Genomic DNA, 8,358 nt, shown 5'->3' on the forward strand with positions numbered 1-8,358 from the left:
AACCACCTTGGGGAGAAACTGAGGACGAGTCCTCAATTCCGCCCTGTCCGAATGGAAAATCAGATAAGGGCTTTTTCAGGATAAAGCCGCCAATTCTGACACGCGCCTGGCCCAGGCCAGGGCCAACAGCATGACCACTTTTCATTTGAGATATTTTAACTCCACAGATTTAAGTGGTTCAAACCAATGTGACTTTTGGAACCCAAAACTACATTGAGATCCCAAAGTGCCACTGGAGGCACAAAAGGAGGCTGTATATGCAGTACCCCTTTACAAACGTCTGAACTTCAGGGACTGAAGCTAGTTCTTTTTGGAAGAAAATTGACAGGGCCGAAATTTGAACCTTAATGGACCCCAATTTCAGGCCCATAGACACTCCTGTTTGCAGGAAATGTAGGAATCGACCCAGTTGAATTTCCTCCGTCGGGCCTTACTGGCCTCGCACCACGCAACATATTTTCGCCAATTGCGGTGATAATGTTTTTGCGGTTACATCCTTCCTGGCTTTGATCAGGATAGGGATGACTTCATCCGGAATGCCTTTTTTCCTTCAGGATCCGGCGTTCAACCGCCATGCCGTCAAACGCAGCCGCGGTAAGTCTTGGAACAGACAGGGTCCTTGCTGGAGCAGGTCCCTTCTTAGAGGTAGAGGCCACGGATCCTCCGTGAGCATCTCTTGAAGTTCCGGTTACCAAGTCCTTCTTGGCCAATCCGGAACCACGAATATAGTGCTTACTCCTCTCCATCTTATCAATCTCAGTACCTTGGGTATGAGAGGCAGAGGAGGGAACACATACCCTGACTGGTACACCCACGGTGTTACCAGAGCGTCTACAGCTTATTGCCTGAGGGTCCCTGGACCTGGCGCAATACCTGTCGAGTTTTTAATCATGTGGAAGACTTCTGGGTGAAGTCCCCACTCTCCCGGGTGGAGGTCGTGCTGAGGAAGTCTGCTTCCCAGTTGTCCACTCCCGGAATGAATACTGCTGACAGTGCTATCACATGATTTTCCGCCCAGCGAAAAATCCTTGCAGCTTCTGTCATTGCCCTCCTGCTTCTTGTGCCACCCTGTCTGTTTACGTGGGTGACTGCCGTGATGTTGTCCGACTGGATCAACACCGGCTGACCTTGAAGCAGAGGTCTTGCTAAGCTTAGAGCATTGTAAATGTCCCTTAGCTTCAGGATATTTATGTGAAGTGATGTCTCCAGGCTTGACCATAAGCCCTGGATATTCCTTCCCTGTGTGACTGCTCCCCAGCCTCGCAGGCTGGCATCCGTGGTCACCAGGACCCAGTCCTGAATGCCTAATCTGCGGCCCTCTAGAAGATGAGCACTCTGCAACCACCACAGGAGGGACACCCTTGTCCTTGGTGACAGGGTTATCCGCTGATGCATCTGAAGATGCGACCCGGACCATTTGTCCAGCAGGTCCCACTGGAAAGTTCTTGCGTGGAATCTGCCGAATGGGATTGCTTCGTAGGAAGCCACCATTTTACCCAGAACCCTTGTGCATTGATGCACTGAGACTTGGCTCGGTTTTAGGAGGTTCCTGACTAGCTCGGATAACTCCCTGGCTTTCTCCTCCGGGAGAAACACCTTTTTCTGGACTGTGTCCAGGATCATCCCTAGAAACAGAAGACACGTCGTCGGAACCAGGTGCGATTTTGGAATATTGAGAATCCAATCGTGCTGCCGCAACACTACCTGAGATAGTGCTACACCGACCTCCAACTGTTCCCTGGATCTTACCCTTATCAGGGAATTGTCCAAGTAAGGGATAACTAAAATTCACTTCCTTCGAAGGAATATCATCATTTCGGCCATTACCTTGGTAAAGACCCGGGGTGCCGTGGACCATCCATACGGCAGCGTCTGAACTGATAGTGACAGTTCTGTACCATAAACCTGAGGTACCCTTGGTGAGAAGGGTAAATTTTGACATGAAGGTAAGCATCCTTGATGTCCCGAGACATCATGTAGTCCCCTTCTTCCAGGTTCGCAATCACTGCTCTGAGTGACTCAATCTTGAATTTGAACCTCTGTATGTAAGTGTTCAAAGATTTTAGATTTAGAATCGGTCTCACCGAGCCGTCCGGCTTCGGTACCACAACAGTGTGGAATAATACCCCGTTCCCTGTTGCAGGAGGGGTATCTTGATTATCACCTTCTGGGAATACAGCTTGTGAATGGCTTCCAAAACTGTCTCCCTGTGAGAAGGAGACATCGGTAAAGCCGACTTTAGGAAACGGCGAGGGGGAGACGTCTCGAATTCTAATTTGTACCCCTGAGATATCACCTGAAGGATCCAGGTGTCTACTTGCGAGTGAGCCCACTGCGCACTGAAATTCATTGAGACGGGCCCCCCACCGTGCCTGATTCTGCTTGTAAAGCCCCAGCGTATACTGAGGGCTTGGCAGAGGCGGGAGAGGGTTTCTGTTCCTGGGAACTGGCTGATTTCTGCAGCCTTTTTCCTCTCCCTCTGTCACGGGGCAGAAATGAGGAACCTTTTGCCCGCTTGTCCACGAAAAGACTGCGCCTGATAATACGGCGTCTTCTCATGTTGAGAGGCGACCTGGGGTACAAACGTGGAATTCCCAGCTGTTGCCGTGGCCACCAGGTCTGAAAGACCGACCCCAAATAACTCCTCCCCTTAATAAAGCAATACTTCCAAATGCCGTTTGGAATACGCATCACCTGACCACTGACGTGTCCATAACCCTCTACTGGTAGAAATGGACAATGCGCTTAGACTTGATGCCAGTCGGCAAATATTCCGCTGTGCATCACGCATATATAGAAATGCATCTTTTAAATGCTCTATAGGCAAAAATATACTGTCCCTATCTAGGGTATCAATATTTTCAGTCAGGGAATCCGACAACGCCAACCCAGCACTGCACATCCAGGCTGAGGCGATTGCTGGTCGCAGTATAACACCAGTATGTGTGTAAATACCTTTTAGGATACCCTCCTGCTTTCTATCAGCAGGATCCTTAAGGGCGGCCATCTCAGGCGAAGGTAGAGCCATTACAAGCGTGTGAGCGCTTTATCCACCCTAGGGGGTGTTTCCCAACGCACCCTAACCTCTGGCGGGAAAGGATATAATGCCAATAACATTTTAGAAATTATCAGTTGTTATCGGGGGAAACCCACGCATCATCACACACCTCATTTAATTTCTCAGATTCAGGAAAACTACAGGTAGTTTTTCCTCACCGAACATAATACCCCTTTTTTGGTGGTACTCATATTATCAGAAATGTGTAAAACATTTTTCATTGCCTCAATCATGTAACGTGTGGCCCTACTGGAAGTCACATTCGTCTCTTCACCGTCGACACTGGAGTCAGTATCCGTGTCGGCGTCTATATCTGCCATCTGAGGTAACGGGCGCTTTAGAGCACCTGACGGCCTATGAGACGTCTGGACAGGCACAAGCTGAGTAGCCGGCTGTCTCATGTCAACCACTGTCTTTTATACAGAGCTGACACTGTCACGTAATTCCTTCCAACAGTTCATCCACTCAGGTGTCGACCCCCTAGGGGGTGACATCACTATTACAGGCAATCTGCTCCGTCTCCACATCATTTTTCTCCTCATACATGTCGACACAAAAGTACCGACATACAGCACACACACAGGGAATGCTCTGATAGAGGACAGGACCCCACTAGCCCTTTGGGGAGACAGAGGGAGAGTTTGCCAGCACACACCAGAGCGCTATATATATATACAGGGATAACCTTATATAAGTGTTTTTCCCCTTATAGCTGCTGTATAGTTAATACTGCGCCTAATTAGTGCCCCCCTCTCTTTTTTAACCCTTTCTGTAGTGTAGTGACTGCAGGGGAGAGCCAGGGGAGCTTCCCTCCAACTGAGCTGTGAGGGAAAATGGCGCCAGTGTGCTGAGGAGATAGGCTCCGCCCCTTTTTCGCGGACTTTTCTCCTGCTTTTTTATGGATTCTGGCAGGGGTTAAATGCATCCATATAGCCCAGGAGCTATATGTGATGCATTTTTTTTGCCATCCAAGGTGTTTTTATTGCGTCTCAGGGCGCCCCCCCCCAGCGCCCTGCACCCTCAGTGACCGAAGTGTGAAGTGTGCTGAGAGCAATGGCGCACAGCTGCAGTGCTGTGCGCTACCTTGTTGAAGACAGGACGTCTTCTGCCGTCGATTTTCCGGACCTCTTCTGCCTTCTGGCTCTGTAAGGGGGCCGGCGGCGCGGCTCTGGGACCCATCCAAGCTGGGCCTGTGATTGTCCCTCTGGAGCTAATGTCCAGTAGCCTAAGAAGCCCAATCCACTCTGCACGCAGGTGAGTTCGCTTCTTCTCCCCTTAGTCCCTCGATGCAGTGAGCCTGTTGCCAGCAGGTCTCACTGAAAATAAAAAACCTAATCTAAAACTTTCACTAAGAAGCTCAGGAGAGCCCCTAGTGTGCACCCTTCTCGTTCGGGCACAGAGATCTAACTGAGGCTTGGAGGAGGGTCATGGGGGGAGGAGCCAGTGCACACCAGATAGTCCTAAAGCTTTCTTTAGATGTGCCCAGTCTCCTGCGGAGCCGCTATTCCCCATGGTCCTTACGGAGTCCCCAGCATCCACTTAGGACGTTAGAGAAATATTAATACTGTGTTCAACACAGTATCCAGTGTACAAAAGGACCAATGTCAGCGGTGCAAGTGGGCGGGTACGGGTGGGTACGGCGTACCCTTAAGAATTTAGCTGTGGGTACGCCGTACCCACGCCGATGGGCCAACGCTCCTCGTCGCTCGCTTCCCTCCCTCCCTCCACTGATCACCGCCGCTGCCTCCCTCCTCCCTCCGCTGATCACTGCCTCCCTCCGCTGATCACCGCCGCTGCCTCCCTCCGCTGATCACCGCCGCTGCCTCCCTCCTCCCTCCGCTGATCACCGCCGCTGCCTCTCTCCTCCCTCCGCTGATCACCGCCGCTGCCTCCCTCCGCTGATCACCGCCGCTGCCTCTCTCCTCCCTCCGCTGATCACCGCCGCTGCCTCCCTCCGCTGATCACCGCCGCTGCCTCCCTCCTCCCTCCGCTGATCAGCGCCGCTGCATGAGGGGAGGAGAGCGCAGCATTCACTCTCCTGTCCCTCAGTGTCTTTCTTCAATTCAGCGCCCGACCCATGAGCCAATCAGAGCTCGCGGTCCGTCAGCATTGGCTGCCGGTCCGCAAGCTCTGATTGGCTCACGGGCCGGGCGCTGAATTGAAGAAAGACACCCGCACCTACTGAGGGGCAGGAGAGGCGCACGCTGCGCTCTCCTCCCCTCACAGTCGCACACACAGGACGGCAGCAGCGGTGAGCAGGGGGAGATGGGGGCGGAGAGGCATGTATACCTGGCTCTGGGGGACATGTGTGTCTTTCACTGGGGGCATAGCTGGCACTGGGGAACATGTATACCTGGCACTGGGGGCTTATCTGGCACTGCGGGGGACATGTGTATCTGGCACTGGGGGCATATCTGGCACTGCGGGGGACATGTGTATCTGGCACTGGGGGCAATGTGTATCTGGCACTGGGGGCATATCTGGCACTGTGGGGGCATTTCTGTATCTGGCACTCTGGGGCATTTGTGTATCTGGCACTGTGAGGCAATATATATCTGGCACTCTGGGGGCATTTGTATATCTGGCACAGTGAGGCAATGTGTATCTGGCACTGTGGGACTATTGGGGTCATATGTGTATCTGCTCCTCCCCCACTTTCATTGGCCACGCCCCATGTGGCATTTGGCCAAACCCATTTTTGGTGCACACACCTTCGGCACGTGCACACAGTACCCTTAAGACATTTTTTCTACTTGCACCACTGACCAATGTGTACATTAATGTCCAGGGTTGGTACTTGTTCCTTCTACCGCTTGCTCCAATGTTCCGCACAATGGAACATTGTGGATTGTATTTGGAAACCCCCCTCTAGAAATCCTGCGTTTGCCACTGTATGTGTCATAATAAAAGGACCGGGGGCATAGCTGGCATAGTTGCCCCCAATTGTGTAATAATAAAGGACTGTGCCCCCTTATGTGTCCTAATAAAGGACTGTGCCCCCTTATGTGTAATAAAGCAATAGAAATGAGCAATAATACAGGTAAAATGACTACATTAGAGCGCTTAAAATAATTAAATTTTTAATATTCAATATATAATTCAATATATAATATTCAATTAATAAAGTCAATAAAATATCCAACAAGTGTTGAGAAACATCAATTATTCTCTCCCGCCGTCAGGCTATGGCGGTTTCTTCAGATATGCCTCCTTCCGAAGAAACCGCCATTGCCTGAAGGCGGAGAAACGCGTCAAGGACACTGCATGACTCCCGGCTGCTGTGTAACCACGGACATGTACCTCTGGGACGAGCGTTAATGTGGAAGCCGCGTCCTCCCTCCCGCTTGCTGGAACAAGGGCTCTATACCACTCACCTACACCTAACTCAGACTGCTTCTGTGTGACGGCTGAGACACAAACTGGTGAGATAAAACCTTTTAAAAGCGGGAGGTACAGTAGTAGCATATCGCAGGCTGCAGAAACTCATGAATACCACACTCTATAAGTCCCTATAAGTCCATCTTAATATCCGATTGTTGCTAATACCCATATTATGGATTTACAATGAACTTGGAGCCAGTGATCAATTCAAGCTAGAGAGTGAATATTTCATGTTTCTCAACACCTGTTGGATATTTTATTGACTTTTATTGATTTTTTTAAATGTAATATTATACATTGAGTATTAATAATTAAATTATTTTAAGCGCTCTCTAATGAAGTAATTTGGTGTAATAATGTAATAATAAATTACTGCGCCCCCTTAGGTGTAATAATGAATTACTGTGCCCCCTTAGGTGTAATAATGAATTACTGTGCCTCTCTATGTGTAATAATGAATTACTGTGCCCCCTTAGGTGTAATAATGAATTACTGTGCCTCTCTATGTGTAATAATGAATTACTGTGCCCCCTTAGGTGTAATAACAGGATTTTGATACCTACCGGTAAATCCTTTTCTCCTAGTCCATAGAGGATGCTGGGGACGACATCAAGACCACGGGGTATAGACGGGATCCGCAGGAGACATGGGCACTCTAAAGACTTTTCATTGGGTGTGAACTGGCTCTTCCCTCTATGCCCCTCCTCCAGACCTCAGTTGTAGGAACTGTGCCCAGGGAGACTGACATTTCGAGGAAAAGAGATATAGGGTGAGATATCTACCAACTCACACCCTCAACCATGCCGCACACATGGCATTTAACATAACACATGCCAACAGGCATGAACCAATTGCAGCAACGTGCTGAAAACTAAGTTAACACAACTTGTGTAACTCTAATAACTTAAACTGTAGGTAAAGTACGCACTGGGACGGGCGCCCAGCATCCTCTACGGACTAGGAGAAAAGGATTTACCGGTAGGTATCAAAATCCTGTTTTCTCATATGTCATAGAGGATGCTGAGGACGACATCAAGACCATGGGGTCTATACCAAAGCTCCAGTACGGGCGGGAGAGTGCGGATGACCCTGCAGCACCACTTGACCAAACTTTAGGTCCTCATCGGCCAAGGTGTCAAACTTGTAGAACTTAGCAAATGTGTTTGACCCTAACCAAGTAGCAGCTCGGCAAAGTTGTAATGCCGAGACCCCCCAGGCAGCCGCCCAGGATGAGTCCACCTTCCTAGTGGAGTGGGCCTTTACCGACATCGGTAACGGCAATCCAGCCGTAGTATGAGCTTGCTGAATCATATTTCTGATCCACCATGCAATAGTCTGCTTGGAAGCAGGACACCCAATCTTGTTGTGAGCATACAGGACAAACAGGGCCTCTGTTTTCCGCATACGAGCCGTTCTAGCAACATAGATTTTCAAAGCTCTAACCACTAGAGATTTTGATTCAGTGAATGTGTCAGTAACTACTGGCACTACAATAGGTTGGTTTATGTGAAAAGATGAAAACACCTTAGGAAGAAAATGTTGTTGAGTTCTCAACTCTGCCGTATCTTCATGGAAGATCAGGTAAGGGCTCTTGTGAGAAAAGGCCCCCAATTCAGACACCCGTCTTGCAGATGCCAAATCCAGAAGCATCACCACTTTTCAAGTGAGAAACTTCAACTCTATCTTTTGGGTCCCATGGTGCCACTGGAGGCACGAATAGAGGCTGGATGTGCAGAACCCCTTTCACGAAGGTCTGAACTTCTGGAAGAGAGGCCAATTGTTTTTGGAAGAACACTGACAAGGCCGAAATCTGGACCTTGATTGATCCCAATCGGAGGCCCGCCTCCACACCATCCTGCAAAAAATGGAGGAAACGCCCTAAATGAAACTCTTCCGTAGGAGCTTTCTTGGATTCACAC

Source organism: Pseudophryne corroboree, chromosome 6 (assembly GCF_028390025.1).
Source record: "Pseudophryne corroboree isolate aPseCor3 chromosome 6, aPseCor3.hap2, whole genome shotgun sequence".
In the NCBI taxonomy this organism is placed as follows: Eukaryota; Metazoa; Chordata; class Amphibia; order Anura; family Myobatrachidae; genus Pseudophryne; species Pseudophryne corroboree.